Below are 21,136 nucleotides of genomic sequence, written 5' to 3'. Positions count from 1 at the left end.
TCCCAATGCTTACCTTTAAATTTTTGTGACTTACCCCAAAACTGCAGGGCAAAACGCATAAATCAAAACTCATAAAGGTATCCTGACACCTTGCCTCTTCACTCACTGAATGCATATGTGCCATCCTCCACACTGAGACTCTGCCAGGTAATAAATCTCATGTTTTGCTATTGTGGATAGAGATATTATATAGTAACACTCCCCATTACTAAGCTTTGAGAAGGTTTTGACTCTCCAGTTGTAATATGTGCACAGACTCTTTTGCAGCAAGTGCAGAGCCATTTCTGTGCAGTGCAATGGGGAAGTGATGTACAGAATTCCCAGGTTGATGTCCACTTGCTTAGATTGTCTCTGCGCACCAGATGATGGGTTAAAGGAAGGCTCTCACCTTTGCCCTGCTGCTGGTCTACCCCAGAAGTTCCTGGCCAAAGGGAACAAAATGCTGAGCCTGGATAGACTTTTGTCTGAACCAGGAAAGCAATTCTCACCTTCACAAAGCCACCAGGTTGTGATTTCCCCATACAAGTGGGACAGGCCATTTTGCTATGTGGAAAGGAAAACATCCTCTCCATTACTCTTCCATTACCCCTTTTGTTCCAATCTAGCTGACCTTGTGGAATAGAACTAGGACTTCCTTTTCTGCAGTCTCCTTTTCTGTAGCACCATGAGAATGGAGCTGCTTTTAGTCCTTTAACATAAATAAACTTGTCTGTAGTGTTGTTTGCTGCTTCTGATTTGTCCAAATGAGCCTTCAGGGTCCCTGCACTTGAGTCTTTAATGAGGTGCAGCTCTGAGACAGGCCCCATAGAGACCTGACCTAACCTGTCATCACTGCAACCTGAGCCCGAGCCTTCTCAAAGAGCCCCATCTCTCCCCATCACCATTCTATCTCCTGTAAACTGGACATGCTGAAAGACTGGGATTGTCTCCACTCTTGCAGCATGAAACAAGATGAAGCACACTGCGGGCAAACCTCTTGGCTCTTAGAATCATCCAGCACAAAACAGGTTTTCAGGAAAGGAGTGGCGGAGGGGAAGGCAATCTAGAAAGGGCCTTTCCTGCTTGTGCTGACCTCCCAATTTCTCTGCATTTCCCTCCATTACAAAGATGTAGAGGGGACACAAATGGAATCCAATTATGAGCCCCTCCTTTGTGAGTCCCCTTGGCAATTATCAGTTTAGTGGTGCAAAATGTAGTTTAGTAGCAGCTGAGGCTGGCAGGATTGATTTCTTGTTTTGTTTTAAGTGTAGTTAATCTAATAGTTAATTTATTTAAATTGATAGGGCAGAGCGAGAAGAAACAATTCTATTTTTTCCCTCAATAGATTTTGATCCAGAGAGCTAAGCTTAAATAGCCGTAAGGAAAATGAAGGGACTCCTAAAACGCCCCAGAAATATCTGCCTTTGTCAGCTTGGCAATTCTTTTAATTCATTACTACCCTTTTAGTATGGATTTTATGTTACAACTGGCCTTAATGTGTTAGCCACACGTATGCTGGTATCTGTCTTAGCCACTTATGGGAAATCCTTCTCTACAGAAAAATTAAACCACCAAAACCAATCCTCAAACATGATTTTAGGAGCTCCAACCAACTTCAAACGGACATCCAGCAAATGTTGGCAGATGGATACTGCTAACAAGTCGTATTGCCAAGTCGGTGGGAAGGAGCTAGGCTGGGAGCCTTCCCACCCGTGCATTGTTCAAGCTGCTGCCTTGCTGTGCTAAGGATAGAACTGGTTTCTGGTTAATGGGCTTTAATTAAAACTGTTGACAGGGATTTAGGCTGTTTACATTGGAAGACCATGTGGAAGTTGAGTTGGATTAATAGTGTTATGCAAAAGAATTGGCTCTATGCATGGAGGTGTAACACCATTGCTGCGTGGTTTGATTTCACTTTGGCTGAGGGAGATCATCTGCTCTAACTCCCTCTTTAGGGTCACTGATAAGACTCTGTTGTGATTTACTCACAGCAGAAAACTGAAGACATTTTTCCCCACACAGGGAGGGTGTAGGAAGAGACATCCACAGGCATTGGCAGGGGAATATTCCTTCTGCATGGGTTTAAGTGACTGATGGGGAGGGACCATTGTTGGGGTATATAAGCGACTTTGAAAAGAAATTCTGTTGGCAGGGAAGCTTGGAAGGAGAAAGCCTTGAATAGCATGCAACCTCTTAACCTAAGACACATTCTCTGCTGGGTCCCACAACAAAGCAGCAGGTCTTTTGAGTTTCTTTCTCTCCTAGAATTTTTCATGCTGGTTTCTAAGGCTGGCACAAGTCCTTCTAGCATCTGAGGCAGAGTGCCAAATGCCAGCATCACCCCTTATCCAACAGTGCCCTAACCATCTCCACTACTTCTCCCACTCTTTAGTTTCCAAAAGAATGAACTGAGTGGAAGAGGAAGTGTGGAGAAGTGGCTGAGACTGTCTGAAGTGCTTTAGCCCATCGTTGTCCTCTCTCCACACTTCTTCTTCTGCTCAGTGCCTTTCTTCCTTTTTGAATCCAGGGAGTGGTAGAAGGAGCATCAGTGGCAAGGATGCATTAACAAGCAGAGGGTGCTTCTTACCACATGAAGCAGCTGCCTCAGCCAGCCTCATAGATTGGCCAGCCCTTCTGGTTTCATGGACCTTAAGAACATAAGAACAGCCCCACTGGCCATAGGCCCATCTAGTCCAGCTTCCTGTATCTCACAGCGGCCCACCAAATACCCCAGGGAGCACACCTGATAACAAGAGACCTGCATCCTGGTGCCCTCCCTTGCATCTGGCATAGCCCATTTCTAAAATCAGGAGGTTGCGCAGACACATCATGGCTTGTACCCATAATGGATTTTTCCTCCAGAAACTCGTCCAATCCCCTTTTAAAGGCGTCTAGGCTAGACGCCAGCACCACATCCTGTGGCAAGGAGTTCCACAGACCAACCACACGCTGAGTAAAGAAATATTTTCTTTTGTCTGTCCTAACCCGCCCAACACTCAATTTTAGTGGATGTCCCCTGGTTCTGGTATTATGTGAGAGTGTAAAGAGCATCTCCCTATCCACTCTGTCCATCCCCTGCATAATTTTGTATGTCTCAATCATGTCCCCCCTCAGGCGTCTCTTTTCTAGGCTGAAGAGGCCCAAACGCCGTAGCCTTTCCTCATAAGGAAGGTGCCCCAGCCCGGTAATCATCTTAGTCGCTCTCTTTTGCACCTTGAGGTTTAAGAACCTCAAACATTCTTGCCTCCCACTGGAACCTCTGAGGGGTTGCATAGTCATGAAAACACAAACAGAGTTGGGCATGAATCAGGTGCTTGACCAGATGTAGCACTGCAGTAGGATGAATTGTGTCCAGAATAGACAAGCAATGGCAAAGATAGGAATAGAATTGAGGAGTCTGAGAACTTATCTGCATATCAGTTTGGCCAGAAGGAAGCCACATCAAATGACCACTATATGGTTGTCTATATTATGACTATAACATGTAGCAGCTTGTCTACTACCCTGCTGTGGGAGTCTCCAGTATCCCAGTGCCCTCTGATGGTGGCATGGAGGCTCTAGAAGTGTTAGTGGCAATCAGGCATGATAAGAAAGTGGTCTAGATGTTAGATACATGGTGTGAATAACTACTCCTCAGTGTGGAGGCTGTTTTGAGCACCATCTTGGAGATTGTGATGTGTACATTAACTCTTAACTGTTACCCTTCCATGCTGTGAGCCACTCCCTCGGCGTTCTTGCACACATCTGCTAGGCCCTTCTTCTGCTTCAAAATCTCTTGCTCACAGACTTACCCTTTCTGTAGGCAATGGAATCTAGAAAATTCAGAGACCAGTTCTAAGGAGGTCCTGCTTCCCTGAGGATTGTCTTAGATGGTTTGTATACCTTAGACTAGTGGTTCCCAAACTGTGGGTCACAACCCACCAGCAGGTTCATACCCAGTTTTTATGAGTTGTGAAACTAACAAGCTGATAGCTGACAAGGAAAATGTACTGAGCTTTATGGAAACTGAAACAGAGCAGCACTTGTGAGTTTACTTGCGAGTAGATAAACATGCCTCAGTCCACTTCGGAGGACAGGCTGAGGGGAACGCAACGTCACCAGATTGGTCCCAAATCAATGAACACAAGCCTCAACAAACTCTCACAAAGGAAGTCCCCCAAAGAAAATGTATTGAGCCCTTTGGAAACCAAATGGAAACACATGTGCACATTTACTTGTCAAACATGCCACAGCTCTTATGGAAGGCCCGGTGAAGGGGAACACAAGGCCACCAGAATGGTCCCAATTTAATGAATGTGGAGCTCAACAAATGCTCCAGAAGGTTGTGTGTTGTCCCCCCACTATGGTAAAAAGGATAAAGACAGAGGCTTGATCAGCTGATAAAGTGAAACTGTTTTTTTAAGGCTCATAAATCTAGGTGGGTCCAGATAGAGTGTTGTTTTAAAAAGTGGGTTCCAGTGCTAAAAAGTTTGGGAAGCACTGAATTAGACCTATGACCTCCTAGAGATGACACTGCAAGGAACTGAAGCATGTACCCAGGGGTGGCACAAGTATTAGGCAAGGTGACCTGGGTTTCATCAATGACAGATTATATGGAGTGCAAGAGGGCAGTGGATTTGGGGTGCCCTAGATTGCTGCCAGCACAGCCTCCCTCCAGCTTCCGTGGATGTAACCTGCACTGATCCATTTCCCATCCACCTCCTTACCTTGTTCCAGGCAGTTTCTTCAAGCACAGAAGTGCAGGACTTTCCATTTGACGTACAAGGGCCATGCAAACAAAGGAACGCCTTCATTTGCATGGTCTTTTAAACTCAAACAAGAGGTCCTGCAAATGAAGAAATCATGTGATGTGCACAGCAAGCAGCTTTTGGAGGGGGATGTAATTGTACAGAGCAGCAGACCTGAGGTGGCATCTGGTAGCATTCTGGGTCATGCCGCCCCTGCATGTACCAGAATTAGATTGGGAGTGATCAAGGAAGAGTTCACATCTCTGTACAAAAGCCAGCTATGTTTTACATTGAGAAATATTCTAAGACGACCGAGAATTTCCCTGAGGCATGAAGGTATCTTAGGGCCTGGTGCATACTGTCATATTGACCTCTACTTGGCGACTCTTGACCTCTTGATGGTGACTGGCCTGGATGCCTTTAAAAGGAGATTGGACAAGTTTCTGGAGGAAAAATCCATTACGGGGTACAAGCCATGATGTGTATGCGCAACCTCCTGATTTTAGAAATGGGTTATGTCAGAATGCCAGATGTAGGGGAGGGCACCAGGATGAGGTCTCTTGTTATCTGGTGTGCTCCCTGGGGCATTTGGTGGGCCGCTGTGAGATACAGGAAGCTGGACTAGATGGGCCTATGGCCTGATCCAGTGGGGCTGTTCTTATGTTCTTATGTTCTTATTTCGAGGCGTTCTACAAAGGGCTGAACTAGATGGTATCCTGGCAAATGCATGTTCCCAAAGGTGCATATGTGGAGGTAATGGAAACACAGGGCTGAGGGAGCACATATAGTTGAGGATCAGCAAGTGGGAGGAAGGGAGCTTAACCTCTCCCATGCTCACTTTCTCCCCTGCAAATGCTCACTCTTCAGTCATTGTCTAGCTTTCAGTTTCATTCATTGTCCTCATTCTCTTAATTCTTAGGTCCCCTGTCTTACTTTCTTGTCTTATTTCCATTTTTAGAGTCCAGCTGGAGAAAAGAATAATTAAAATAGTGTGAGGGGGGGGGGCAATGTGTCATGCAAGTTTGTAAGGGAAAAAGCACAATCTTCCTCTTGCTAATATCCTTTCTTTCTTTTACAGGATGATCAAAGCTCCAAGTGTCCTGTCCTCTTTTACACTAGTCATACCCTTAATAAGTGAGAAGGCAAATTCTTATTCTCATGGGACAACAAGTGCTTTGCGACAGCACAAGGCTCAGGCACACGGCTGGAAAGTCTGAACCGTCCCACTGGCACTGGCAGAGCAACAGAGGCCCACCAGAGCAGGTATGTCCATGGCGGGGGAACACAACAAGGTGACAATAGGGGTGGGCTTGGGCAGATTGTGTCCATGAGAGAGATGGGATAAGCAACACCAACACATGCCGTATCCAAACACCCTTTCCAGGCCTGATCCGCCTGCATGGATCAATGCAGACTTGTGCCAGCAAAATCACTGACACAGGTCTGAGTTGACCCATTGTGGTTGCTGGGGCTTTCCCAGGGGTAAGGGGACAAATCTCCCTTTACCCCCAAGGAAATGTCCAGCAGCCAAAAAAATCTCCTGTGGATGCAGCGGGCTGGAACTGCTGCATTGTCACGTGGAGATTGGAATAGAAGTGGGCTGTCAATTAGCCAATCAGGGCTCCAGCAGACAGAAATAGCTGTCATGTCGCAATGGGCGCAGCAAAGAACAAAAGGCTGACTTTTCTAAATGTAATGTCTTTCAAACCTATTTTCCCAGTGCCCAAAATGGAAGGTGTTGGGGACTCTTTAAGCTTTCTACACAGTGAACAGAATTTCTTTGTAGGACTAGTGGAGAAGGTTGCAGATTCCAGATTGCTTTTCTTAATGCCCCAGTGAGACGTCATGCTAGCGAGGACTACATTTTTCTTTTTTGCAGGAACTTGGCAAAAGCAACTTGGAGGTCTGTTGGCTGCAACTGCCCCAGGGGATGCATCGCCCATGGAAAGAGTCTTGTTTGGCCAGATATCTTCTTCCACAATGCATCAGTGCCTGTATGAATCACCACACTGGAAGCTAAAAAGGAAATCCCAGAGTGTTTCAAGAAGGAACTGACCAGCACAAGTTAGGAAGAAGAGCAGCAATTTTTGGTGGATGTCTAGGCCATGACCTTGCCGGCAGAGGCATTCCACCCGAGGATTGCAGGGAGCAAGTAGAGGTGGAGAGTGTGCGTGAAGAGAGTTTTCTGGAGGCTGAAGAAAGCCAATGACTTTGCTAGAACAGGACAAGGTGCACACACATCAGCAGTGCTAAGACGCTTCCCAGCAGGATGCTAGAAGCACCATCCCATTTTCCCTGCTGGGGCCTGGCAGTGTGATGCATGCGGATACACAGAAGGCAATGGGGTAGGGGCAGGCAGACTTAAATGCTTGTTGGAAGTACTTTATGGCCTGTGTTTTCAGCAGAGCTGGAGAGAGAGAGAGAGAGAGAGAGAGAGAGATTGTCACCCCATGAGAAGTAAGCAAGAAGAGAGACAGCTGCGATTGCAATGGCCTGCTCTTATGACATCTAAATGAAGGCATCTTAGTTGCAGGATTTGGGGCACAGAGAAGAGGGCAGGGTAGTGGGTCCCTAGAGGAGCCTGCAGGAGGGAGACATATGAATCTGGAGCAATAAGGGTAGGATCTTTATGGTGCTGGCTAAAGCAAGAAGGGAAGCATTCAGTATGGAAGCGAGGGTGTATTTGTACCCGAGAGATGGTATGGTAGCACAGAAGGCTATTACTGTACTAATTTCTGAAAGGGAATTTTTGTTATTTGTCAATCTTTGTAAAAATGTAAAGCATTGCAAGCACTCTCTCTCCCCTTCAGGAAAGGGTTAAAAAGATACCTACAATATATAGACAAATAAATAAAACAAAAGCAGCTCTTTTTCCTAAATTTTCAATATAAATAGCCACATTGCATCAGACTTATGGACTATCTAACCCAGCATCCTGCCTCTAAGAGCAGCCAACACCACAACATAAAAACTCAAGAATGCTTTCACCTCTAATTTGCCCTGAACATGAAGTATATGCAGTCTTATCCTAGTCCCTTGTGAATTTGTTCAGTCATACTATTGGCTGTCATAATTACATTATGTGGCAGTGAGTTCCAGAGGTCAGTAATAGACTTTGTGACAAAAATGATTATTCCATCATGCAAGGAGTTACTGCTGTTAATGTTGGAATATGCAGCAGTCTGGTACTATTGCACCTGTACCAGCTTTGGGCCATAGAGCTAGGTAGATAGTGGCAGGGTGTTTTTTTCTATCCTCAGGTAATGTATGCTCTTTGGTTATCCAGAGTGCAGTTCTCAGTCCTTACTTCCTTCTGTTCTCCATTCTTCCTTGAAGAGAAGACTCAGAGATGTAACGTCCCATATGGGCTCCAAATGTATCTTGGCTTTTGTTGCAAACTAGAGTGAAAACTGCTGGAAAGAATCAACAGCTGAAGTGCAAATTAACTCATGTGTCTAAGAGTCAGACACAATCCAGAGAGAGAGCTTGCCTCTCAAGACAATTACTATGGAGCATATTGCTCCTGAAAGGGCACTACTGCTGTGTATGGTGGAAACTGCTGTTTTACAGAACATAACATGCATGCTCCTTTGACCTCCAGACCCACTTACCCTTGTCGTGGAGTAACCACAGGGAGGCCAAATAGAGCCAGCCAAGTGAGATCTGTTGGCAATAGCCTTTTCCATAAGAAACTACTTATCAGCTCCACTACTGGGCAGTGCATGTACAGAGCCCTATGACCTTAGGAAGTTACTTCACACAGACCTGCCTCAGGATGGCCTACACTGAGTGACAGTAGCTTTCAGGGCTTTTAGGAATGGGGTCTATCAGACTGACCTGGAGATGCTGGTGACTAAAACCGGGACCTTTTGCATGCCAAACAGATGCAATTGCATTGAATGATGGCTACAGCCCCTAAAAGGCATTAGAAAGGAGTCACTTAAGCCCTTGTGTTTGGTAATGCAGAAGCATATGGGAAGCAGTGGGGTTGCTGTGGGATATCAATTGCCAATGAACATGGTCCTCCCCACTCATTCACCCCTTTATAGCCCTGCCCTGGAACACCAGAGAGGTACACACAGGACATGACTTCTCCACATTGTATAGAAGAGGAGATGCTGCCAGGCAAGACAAGCTGCACTTGCCAGTTCCACCTTCTCTGCATGGAGATGCATATACAAGTCTCTGCCCTCCTTGCATCTGCTGCTTTTTCCATCCCTAGCACCAGCCTTTCCCCCCCCTCCCTTGTGCAAGAAACCTCTGAAGACTAGAAAGCGGCCCAGCAGTCTTACAGAAGTTGCAACTGGAACTGGTTTATTAGTCTTTAGGCAGATGATGCTTGTACCTTTTTGTTTGATCCTGACTCAGAACTCCCCCTGCTGCACAGAGAATCTCCATGTGGCAGCAGGAGGTCCCTGATTGGATTCCTCCCACTTGCTGTTTTTTTAACTGTTTAATAGCAGTCATCATGGGGGGTGGGTATCCTATTGGAACAACAGGGCTGGGTGGGTGGAAGTTTTTAACTCTTTCTTCTTCCACTATTTTCTTAGTGAAGATTCCCCCAAGCTGCTATTTACCCCATGAAGGAAAGCATATAAGTAACATATGGGTAACTGTATGTTTTCCCCTGTGAAATGAGGCTGATGGTGAGCTCAGTGGAAAAACAGTAAAAGGGGGAGAGGCTTCACACACACACACACACACACACACACACCCCAAACCTGAACAGATTTGCTCTCCTCCTGGCTTCTATCAAAATGTTAAAATAACAGCAGGGGATCCCATCACAGATCTCCTACTGCTGTGTCTAGTTCGGTCCATAGAAAATTCCAGGAAAGTCTTGTGATTCAAAGTTAATTTCAACAAGTCTGAAGCCATAGCAATTAATCTCCCAGGCAATAGTCTTAAAAACCCACACTCTGTTTCCAATGAAATAGCCTCCCAGACTGTGGAGATACCTTGGTGTTCAGATCATGGATAATTGGTCCGAGCTTTGTAGCGGCAATTTTGCACCCTTGCTCCAGTCATTTGAAAAAAGTCCTGGATGCACAGAGGAAAATATACTTGTCAGGGGTTGGTCGTATAACTGCAATTAAAATGATTACAGTACCTAAGTTTAGCTCTCTTTTCTAAGCTGTACCAATTTATTTTGAAGGAGTAGCAAATGGTACTGGAACAATTTCTCTGGGTCTATTAAAGAAAAAAAAAGGTTAAAATCACAGTTTGGAATACACCAACTGACCAGGATGAGCTTGTGCTACCAAATCTTGTTTTATGTGGCTGAGCAGCACACCCTTTGCAATGCACTTGCCTGTTTTACCAAGCCCAGTCCAAAACTGTGGATAGGTCAGGAGGAAGCTCTGCATGTTCATGATTTCCCTTCTTGACCTATTTCAGTCTCCTTTATCCAACCACACAATCAATTCTATTTCTAACCTTTCACACTGGCAACTTTGGAAAATGAAAAAGAAAATCTTTACAGCTGACATTTCACCAGTGATTCTTTGTATTCTCAAATCCGTCGTTTTTTTACCCTAACCCTCTAGACCAGGGGTGCTCACACTTTTTTGGCTTGAGAGCTACTTTGAAACCCAGCAAGGCCCGGAGATCTACCAGAGTTTTTTTACAATGTTCGCGCCATCATAACATATAACATTTATGTGTACAATGTATGTTGCTGTACCTTGAGCCCCACTGAGTATAACAGGACTTACCCCTGAGTAGACATGCCTAGGATTAGGCTGTGAGGCTGCAATCCTAGCCACACTTACCTGGGAGTAAGCCCCATTGAGTACAATGGGCCTTACTCCCGGCGTTTCCTCCCAGAGGCACCTGAAGGGGGGGTCAGCACTCCACGATCTACTCATTTTGCCTCGCGATCTATTGGTAGATCACGATCCACCTATTGAGCACCCCTGCTCTAGACACTTAGGGCACAATCCTATCCTGCGCTGGAACAGGCAAGCCAAGAGGCTTGTGCTGTATCCAGTGCAGGATAGGGGCCAGAAGCAGCTCAGCCGGATGCAAGGGGAAACTTTTCCCCTTACCCCTGGGTAAGGACTGCTGGCCCCTATAGGTCTCCTTGGACTTGTGCCACCTCTTGAGGTGGCACAAGTCCGAGGAGAGTGGAGTGGCTTGAAGTTGCTCCTTTCTCCCTGGGAATGGGGGTTGGAATCCGGCATAACTGCTGGATCCCAGCCCTGCCTCCTGCTCCCTGCCCACCCACCCCTGGGGCCACCCACTGCCTGCCCTCCCCCACCCAGGAATGCTTCCCTCCCACCTCCTCCCCACCTCCCCCCGCCCACCTTTCCTCCTTGTGTTGGCCCAGACAGGCCGATGCAAGCGTCCAAGAGGAAGCCGGCGTGGAGGCTTATGTCAGCCTCCACAGGCTGGCGCTTCTCAGAGCGCTGGCCTGGCTTCCTCTTGAGGAGGCGCAAATGTGCCATAAGACATAGCATGTCTTATGCGAGCCTCCTGGGCTAGCGCAAGGGACTTATGTCAGCACAAGGGCATGTTTGGATTGCACCCAGAGAGAGAGAGAGAGAGAGAGAGAGAGAGAGAGAATGCACTTCTGGGGCTAAGGGGACCTAATATCTACTAATATCTCAGTACTTCAGGACCTGGAATCCACTATTTCCAGAGAAGACAACTGTTCTGGGTCAATGACCTTGGAGCTGTTCTAAAGCATTCTTTGTATGTGAATCTTGGGCATCTACTAATATGGGAGTCTCCGAAGGTATAATTTCCAACCTGTACAAAGAACTACTAAGAATATTTGAGATTTCTGAAGGCTATTATATGGAAAAGTGGGAGAAAGATCCACAATGAGATAATGACACCTGAAATGAATGGTAGGCTATTTTGCCCATCTCTGTGCCAACATCAGACAACCGCCCTTCAAAATTATAAGCAGAAGGTACTTTAGCTTGTAAAAACAAGTCACTATTCAAACAGTGAATGTGACCATGTTCGGAAGAATTGAATAGTTCAGGGTATCTAACTACATATGTGGTGGGAGTGTCCAGTAGCCTCTGGATTTTGGAATAAGGTTAGAAACATTGTTGGTCAAATCAGGGGGTACTTGCTGCCAAGGAATCCAGAGCAGTAAGAGTTTCCCTTACATTATGATGCTGGCCATTCCATCCCATTTACTAGAAGGGTTTAATTTTCTTCCTTTTAATGGTGGCTAAATTTGTACTGGCTAGAAGATGGCACTCCAAAGTCCCACTTTGTTACTGTGATGCAGGAACACCTGGGATTTTTTAATAGCAGAGAAAATCCCATGCCAGCTCAGAGTTTTTACCAGGAAGCAAAAAGTAAATAAATTCCTATTTATCTGTGTTCACTTTACAAACTTTGCCAAAAGGATCAGAAAAACAGCTTCTCAACCTGCAAAATACAATTCTTGTGTATTGGTGTTCTAACAAATTACTATTATTTGATAGCTTATTTAGTTACCCTGCAGCTATATCCTTTTACCTCTTTGGGTTCTGTTTAGTTTCTCTTTGTGTTACCATGTTCTATTCATGGCTGTATTCTTATTACTTCTTTGTTTCTTTTCTTTCTTAATCACTCGTATTAATTAAAATCCCTTTTCTACTTTTAAAATGTTTAGAATTTTTCCCTTGTTTGAAAACAGGTTTCAGATTTCTTTTGGTAAGCAAAAGGCAGAGAAGGGGAGAGGAGCCTGCTTCTGTGAGTGCTCTAGTGTAACTGTATGTTATGCGACCCCCTTTGAATGTGACAACAGAAGAACATAAGAAAAGCCCTGTTGAATCTGGCCACAAGTCCAGCTTGGGTGGTACTCTGGTTCCCCGGTGACCACTTTCCAGGAACGCCACTAGCAAGGCTTGAAGGCAATGGTCCTCACCTACTGTTGTGCCACAGTGACCCAAGGGGATTGGCTTATTGGCTCACAAAGTCACTACATATGATTCCATATACAGTAGTGTCTCCAGGATGTTACAACATGGCCAGTGCTTTGTGTAGTAGCCGGCTCCAAGATACAGCAATTTTGTTGCTGATACTACTCCTTCCATAATCTCAATCCTGTTCTTCCTGCAATCCCTCCCCACCTCCCTTGCTTTTGCATGTGAACAATGAGTCCAGTGGAAGAGGTTGCCTAATCCATTTTGAGTCTGTCATTCTCAGTGGCAGGTCAGTTTGCTACAGAAGAGAGTACGATACTCTCTGCATGCCCAAAAGAGTTCTCCTGTCTTCTGGACGATTGAGGCAGTGCTAGGGTCTGACCTGCCATTGCAAGTGGATAGTCAGTTCCACAGAACATTCCTTCGCTCATCCCATGTCCTCAACTGCTCCTCAACAGGGGACAGTAGGACTATCTGTCCTGCTGTGCCAGGCAGTTTAGACGCTTACCAACCCTGCCAAGTTCAACCCAGCACTGGTCAGCCCTCCTGGCAGCCTTGAATCCCTGCAGCGGGTGCCTGCTGCTTCCCAGTACCGACTCTATTCTTCAGCTTTGCTGAGGGAATAATTTTGATGGCATTTCCCTCTCACGTCCTCTCTCTCTGTCTCGCTAACTCCCCATGAGGGGACTTTAATACAAAGTAAATCACTATTATTCTGTACCCAGAGGTAAAGGCTCCTGTTCTCCTGATCCATTCTGATGAGGACCTTTTTCGATGCCCTCAAAGTCATCTGGCAGGCGTGCGCTGGAGTGGAAGCGAGTGTCCTTCAGTCATTGGGGCCCTGCCAGGGGAAGGTCAGAATCAGGGATGCAAAGCAAAAGATCAACATGTGAGCGGAGGTGCCAGGGCAGGCAGGCAGGAACGGAGACTGCAGAACAAAGCACAATGCAAATTGCTTCATCAGGCTGCTGTGGAGATGAACAGGGTAATGTCAGGATACTTTATTCACGAGGCAGGCTCTTCTGAGAGGTCTGTCATGTGTAGCAAGCAGGGCAAGGAGACTTCTAAACAGGGAGGCCAGAGCCTTTGCAGATGACCAGAATTCTCTCTGCCCCTGACTCCATCACTGGTCCAGATTTCAACCACAAATGAGTCACTCTATCATGCGCTCTTGATTCTGCTTCCATTTTTTGATTCTCGAGATCAGCTGCATTCAACTCCTCAGCACTTTACAGCACAATGGTTGGTTGGCAACCTTCAGTCTCAAAAGACTATGGTATAAGCCTACAGCACCCAGTATTCCCAGGCAGTCTCCCATCCAAGTACTAACCAGGCCTGACCCTGCTTAGTTTCCGAGATCAGACAAGATCGGGCATGTGCAGGGTAACAGTTGCTGTCTCAATCTCAGAAAATGCCTGGTGGTTTCTTTCAGACACTCCAACTATTGAAAGCGTTTATCTGTCTAAGGGCTGCTTCACATGTCACAGAGAAAGCATGTTCCAGCATTTCAACTGCCAGTCAGCCATGTTGTGTTTTGTAACATTTGAAGAGCATCCACATGTCTGAAAATTGTGGTAAATGGCCCTAGGGGACACTAACATTGAGCCCTTCCTACGCACTTTCAGACATGCAAGACTTTCAGATGTCCTCACACAAGACACAATTGATCCTGCTGGAAACATATGAGCCTGGAGACATACAGTTCTCTTGTGTGATGTTTCTCTAACACATATGCACACCCCCATGCTCTTTGGCTGGTTTTGCTTTGAGCCTTGTGCACGAGGGTTCTGAGCAGGGATCAGTTGCATTCCAGTTCGGTTCTTCACTTGATTTTCTCCATTTCCCAATCAGCAATGTTGTCTGTTCAACAAGATTGCAAGGGACCAAGCCATGTGAGCCTGCTGCAGAAGGTCCCACTGGAGCTGCTTTCCAGCAATCAACCACTGACCTCCCAAGCAAGTGTCAGCACCAAAGTTGTGGAAAAGGTTCCTTATGGTGATCAAAAGAGTCATCCAATCACTCACAGGTACCTGAATACACCCTCTCACTGACCTTAAAGAAGCAATTCTCATCTCTCAAAATCATTCTGACAAGTTGTTTACAGGCTCATCTGAACTGCACTACAAAGCAATTTAAGGAGCTAAAGTTCTTGAAACATCTAACCCCTGCTTCTCTCTCTCTCTCTCTCTCTCTCTCTCTCTCTCTCTCTCTCATGCATACACGCACACACAGAGTGGGAAATCAGGTGTCAAAGGATGCTTTGATACCTGATATTACAGAGTGGCCCCAGGGTAGGGAGGCAGAGGGACAAGAGAAGTTAACCAAAGACTGTAACTGGAAGGAGTTCGGCCATCATTCAGAGGTTAGGGCCCAAAATGTACTTAGCTGCCAAATCAGCCATAAGTGAAGTGATTGCCCCGGCAAATACTCTCACATGTCAACAGTAAGCTTCCATCTCATGGATTTAACTGGGTGGAATGGGGAGAAGTTGGGGGCGTGGTGGAGGGAAGATCAGACCTGGAAAGAGGGTGGGTGGGTTTGACAGTGGCAGCATCCGCTGAATGCTAACCCTGTTCCCAGGCCTGATCTACCTTCATGGGTCAATGTGGACTTGCACCGGTGATATTACTGGCACAGGTCTGAGTTGACCCATGGTGACAGCTAGGGCTTATCCCAGGGCAGGGAAACAAATGTTCCCTTACCCAGAGGGTGCTTCACTAGGTTGAAATTCCTCTACGGGATACCTTCCTCCCCCCCCCCATCACACTCTGGGGTTGCAACTGCAATAACTTGTAAGTGCGCTTAAAACAAACACAGATCATTCATGAACTGAGAATGCAGTGTGGCCCATCACCACAGACATTGCTTTCCTACACCTGCTTTTGCATGTCTCTAGAACCAGGGGCTAAGGGGACCTGGATTCCAGCCTCACTTTGCAACAGCCAACACCTTGCCTCCCATTACCTCCCTGAGTCACTCAAGGGATGTCTTCTGCTGCAAGCAAATGGTCCCCTGAACAGATTCCTGTGCTCTGCCTCTGCTGACCCTTCTCTCTCACGACTGGCTGTAGCTTTACTTGCCAGCGAGGGCTGCGGTACCAGATTTACGAGGACAACTGCTCTGGTGTTTAATGACTGCTACAAACAATCCCATGATGGCTGCTGCCGGGTCTGCGCAGGGAAGCACTTTGTAGCTTTGATTACTGTATGTGATAAGGGGGCATTAGAAATGCAACCTGTTGCCCACTTCCCGAGGTAATTAATATCATCTGCATTGAACTGATGCCATAATTTCAGGGTTATGGATTAAGTAAAGAATAGATGAGAGCATCCTTGTTGGCTTAGAGATTAATTAATTTCATCAGGCGAAATAGGCTCTCGCGTTCTCTCCTTGGCAGAATTGCTTTGGCTGGACATTTTTAATCTACTTGCTTCATGTCGCTGCTGACCCCAAGAGGAGTATCAGCTTCCTCATTTCCATACATGCAAGGGAGGCAGCCAGACCTTGCAGTGGCTGTTGAGCAGTGAAGTGGTTGGAACCAGGACTCCTGGGTCCTATTTCCAGTTCAGAGAGAAGGCTGAGGCAATGGAGCAAAAACAGAAAGTGTGGAGGCCAAGGCAGTTCTTGGACTGGAAAAAGTCAACCCTGCCCAGTTCCAGATATGCAGTCTGTTTTAGGCTGGGTCCAGACAAGTTATACTAGTTTACTCTGTGTTCAGACCTGCACTTTTGTAACACTGAATTTCTCTTTTGTCCTTCACTCTCTCTGTGCAGATCTGCACACGTTCGCTATTCACACTTGTTTCCCCATTCTAGAATTTCAGGCCTGAGTTTCATGATGCAGGTGAAGGTAATAAACCCCAAGATCATGCCAATCGTTAACCCCAAGATCATTCCCTAGAAGGGATCCCTTTGCCAAGGGTTGCAAATTGTGCAATGATGGTTAGATTGGGACCCGAATCCTTGCTCAGCAATATATTAGGGAATATTCCCATCAACATTTTGAGATGTTGACCACTTGCTGACACCTTGTATGTTAACTCTTTGATTGATTGATTGATTGATTGATTGATTGATTGATTGATTGATTGATTGATTGATTGATTGATTGATTGATTGATTGTTTGGTGGCTGGACTCATGATGCATGGGCCTACTTAAGTTTTGATATGTGAATCCCCCAAAATATCACCACCAAATTAAAATTGTTTTGTAAATCAACCCTTATGAAGTCAGAGCAAAGGTCTGCCTTGGCTGCGAGTCAGTTGTCAGCAGTCTAGTAACTGTAGCTTCATTTTGAAAACAAAAGGGCAGTAACAAGTAACATCATAAAGCAGCGAATGCACAGTCTGACATTCCTTGCTGAGGCTGAGAACCCTTCAAGACTGTCAACCACCAGTAAATTTAGTGACTGACAATAAAACTTGCAGTAAAATCTTCTGTGCCAGGATTTTTTTTAAAGGCAGCACCATTTAATATTTATTTGCTGTGCATCCTTGAAAAAGAATTTGTCAGTGAAAGGATGGTGATGATCAGTATATATATTTTTGTAAGCTGGGTGACTCTGGATGTCACTGAACTCAAACTGCAGGAAGAGAAAAATGTGCACATGCGCTGGTGCTTTGCTTGCCCAGTAAACCTCACACAGAGTAGCCAGTGCAGAATCAAGCTCGGCCTCTGGACTGAACTTGGAACCAGGTGTTTGTTTCATCAGTAGAAGTGCTGCCATTGGAAGGTTCAAGTCCCCTGGAAGTATGAGCAACAAGAACATGGAAGAGCAAAACACAGCAACAATAACTGAGGATAGTGTCTAGGCAGAAAACTGCACTTGTCAGGACCGTTCACTGCTAATAAAGACAACTGATTATTTACTCCACATGGGAGCAAATTTTAGCAACTGTTGCTTGTCACACGCACCACTCAGGTCACTGCTGGGCATGCCAGCAGCCAGGATCATAGGATGCTGGAGATACAAGCCCCAGTGAAGCTCTGGGGAAAGTGATGGGGCAGGAAGTCCAAATGAGGAGAAGATTTGGAAAACATCTACAGAAAAGGTCAGAAACTAGTCATTACCCAGCAAAGACCAAGGCCTGATTTGGAAGTATCTATAGTCAATCCAGAGGAACCAATGGGTTACCTGAATGGGTGTTGTTATTCTACAACTTAGGAGCATAATGCAACTATTTCAAATGTCCCTCTGCAACCTCAAGTGACTCGGTAGAAAGGGCACCAGAATGCAGCTCCAGAAAGCTCCTGTGTCTACTCCCTGCCATTCCTGACAGCCCAGATGAGTTGCCATTATCCCCAATCTCATGACTTTGCCAGTGCCCCTCAGTCCTGGCCTAGGAGTCTGCTTAACTTTGAGCACACCTCTTGCTCTGGACCCCAGGCCCTTCATTTCCTAAATTTCATTCCCTAACTCTCGTCCGGTCCTACAAGCATCTACTCTTTCAGTGAAGCCTCTTGCATATTTTAAATATGAGCACAGAAGACATCTGTTGAAGGGAAGAATTATGCCCCCGCCCCTCCAACTTCCCTCCTACTTGAGACTTACTTTTAATCTCCTAAGAAGGGACCTAAACATAAAGGCTCCATGTCACGTTGATATTCATGAGCCAGGCGTTTTATTTAATGTGCCTCACGATGGAGGATCAAAGATAGAGAGCGGTACCTAATTAATTATTTTTTTCCTTCTTCTGTAACATCCCCTTAGTGGGCCTTCGAGCCCTGGAATCTAAAAGGGTTCCGCTTTTGCACCGACTCCGCATAATGAGATGGAATTTGGACTCCAGTAAATTTGTTCAGTTTTATGGAGTATTACGCGAAAAACGCTGTGAAATTAAGTTCTGGCTCCGCTATCATGCCACGGCCATCAGGGCTGCTTTTATGTGTGGCGCTGAGACGGGGAGATGGGAGAACAGCTCCTCGTTGTGCTAATGTGGTGAACAGAGAGGAGGAGGAGCTGTGACACACTGCCAGGGGCGGGGAGTGAGAAAATAATGAAGGAAGCCATACAGGGAGAGAACATAGCAGCAGAAGTGGGCCAGCGTCCTGAGCCGCAACGGCCAAGTGTCTCTGGAATCACACAGCCCAACTCTCTCCTTCACTTTGATTTAAAGCAACATGCAGCAGATAGGGAAATGTTACACACACCCTATAGGTGAAGATAGAAAACACTCACTTTCTGGCAAGGCAAGTGAATACTATAAGAGTTGGAGGAAGGTTGCAGAGAATTCACATCTAGGTGGATTGAGAGGTGTGGAAAAAGGGGGTTGGGAAAAATCATGACTCTCCTCTTGGGCTGCTTGAAGTGGAGCTGGTTTGCCCAGGAAGCCAAAACTACCCAGCCCAGGTGGGCAGGGGAAGATGATGATGGCAGATGACTACATCATACCAGTTCTTTGGAGCTCCAGCTTCTGCCTCACTAGCAACAAAATCTGCCAACAATAGGTGATGTCTGACCATTTTCTGGCCCACTATCAAGAGACCTCGCAAGTAATTTGTCCCAGAACATGAGTAAAGTTTCAGGCAGAGAAGGAATTGAAATTAGGGATGTGTGGAATTCCCAGAGGTCAGTCTGCCTTAAAGTATGGCAGATTTTAACTCGATAATTTCCCAGTACAGGGCAGAAGTTTTTCAAGGAAAATTCATCTGCCATTTTGGATTCTGAAGGGTCTTACTGGCACTGCCAGCGTCCATGGTCTTCAGATCTCACAAATAGCATTTCTCAAACATGCTGAAGCAAGAAAACACCATGCTTGTTATCAGTGTTGGGAACTTGAGTCAGTGACTTGGACTCAAGTCGTGAAAATGAGCATTTTTCTGTGACTCGGCAACTTGTGAGTCGCACATGTGGAAGACTGAAGAAGACTTGGGTCCAGGCCCCCCTGAATCAGCACTCAACCCCACATGTGCTGACTCAAGTTTGCCTGTATCTGGGGGTGCCTACTTACTGTTTTCACAGTGTGGAAAACCTCATGGGGCCAGCATTCCAACAGCAAGCAGCAGGGAGTTCCAGCTAGGAGGTTGTAAAGGGTTAATGCATGGGTCTCCAAACCCTGGCCTGGGGGCCAGATGCGGCCTGGGGCAAGCCTCTATCCAGCCCACAGCCAGCCTCTTGTCCCCTGGAAGCCTCTGGCCCACTTGGCCAAACATGACTGGAACTGAGCTCTGGTTGCATCTGGAGGGTGTTCAAAGGGCCAGAAAGTTTGAAGGACTGAGCCCATTCATTCATTCACTCATCTAAGTTCCTTCTCTAATTTATTTATATAAATTTTATATTTAAAATTTTTTTCTGGCCCTCAACACCATGACAGATATTTGATGCGGCCCTCTGGCAAAAATGTTTGGAGACCCCTGGGTTAATGAATTGGGTGAGGGGGGAGGCAGGAGTGAGTTCTTTCTCCCCGTCTCTGATAGGAAGGAAGGAACCAACAATCACTGTGCAAACTATGGATGTTTGGATCTTTTTATTGGCTGAGGGACAGCAGGAGGAGAAGCCCAAGGGGTTTCTTGCCTTACAATTAGCTGCAAAAGCCCAGGGAGGCAGAACGGGACTGTCTTACCCATCTGTGAAAGAAGCAACATTCACAGAAGGAAGGAGGTGTTCTCATATTGTCTTTGGCTGAGGGAGGGCAGGAGGAAGAGCCAAGGGTGTTCTTGCCTTATGATTGGCTGCAGAAACCCAGGAAAGGGGAGGGAGATTTTTTCCCTGGAAGAATGAGGGAAGACAGTGGGGGAGGCACTTCCTAGCCATCCCAGAGAAATTCATGACATGGCTCCAGCAGGCTCATTGAATGACTGGCTAAAGTGGGACTGCTTCTGAGTAGGGCTGCCAAGGATTGGGTCATCTTGGCAAGCTTCCCAGCTGCTGCTCCTGACCCTCTTCCTTCCTCTTGCCTCTTCTCTCCTGGCTCTCTCACTGTTCCTCCCACCTTCTTTACAGACAGGTGGGGACAGGTGTTCAAAGAGAACTCCAACACACACAGAACCCGACAGCAGCCCTGTTTTTTCAATGGCTGGCTTTTTAAAGGGGGGGAGCAGCTCGACTTGAGTCCTTTAAAGTCACCAAAGGGTGACTCAGAAAGTGTCCCTGTTATGACTCGTTTTTGAGTCAAGTCGCAGGGGGCGGTGACTTGGTGACTCGACTCAAGTCAAGCCCCCTGGGTTTTCCCAACATTGCTTGCTATTGTGGTGCTGTTCCTTGATGAATAGGAAGCAGTTACCACAAAACCTATAGAATTTTATTAATACACCATTGTTAATTAACTCTGCAAACACTCAGCAGGTTTTTAACCACTGCTATTTTTAATTGTATTCATCATCATTGGCATCCTTCAGTCTTGGGAGACTATGGTATTGCGCTCTGAAAAGTGGTTCTGGAACAGCGTCTAGTGTGGCTGAAAAGGCCAATTCAGGAGTGACAATCCCTTCCACATTGGGAGTAAATGTAGTCTGACCCTGGTGTGTCTCCCTGGCTGTGGGCCTTCCTTCTTTGCTTCTTTGCCTCAGACTGTTGAACAAGTGCCTCTTCAAACTGGGAGAGGCCATGCTGTACAGCCTGC

General features: G+C 46.3%; 1 pseudogene; it reads right to left on the bottom strand.

Moving 5' to 3' along the window:
• Positions 1–13,855: 13,855 nt before the first annotated feature.
• On the bottom strand, positions 13,856–13,972 carry LOC136642771 (5S ribosomal RNA; annotated as a pseudogene).
• Positions 13,973–21,136: the final 7,164 nt, after the last annotated feature.

The sequence above is a fragment of the Tiliqua scincoides genome, chromosome 2 (assembly GCF_035046505.1).
Source record: "Tiliqua scincoides isolate rTilSci1 chromosome 2, rTilSci1.hap2, whole genome shotgun sequence".
Lineage (NCBI taxonomy): Eukaryota > Metazoa > Chordata > Lepidosauria > Squamata > Scincidae > Tiliqua > Tiliqua scincoides.
The sequence above is the reverse complement of the archived record's forward strand: the minus strand, read 5'-3'. Positions and strand labels throughout refer to the sequence as shown.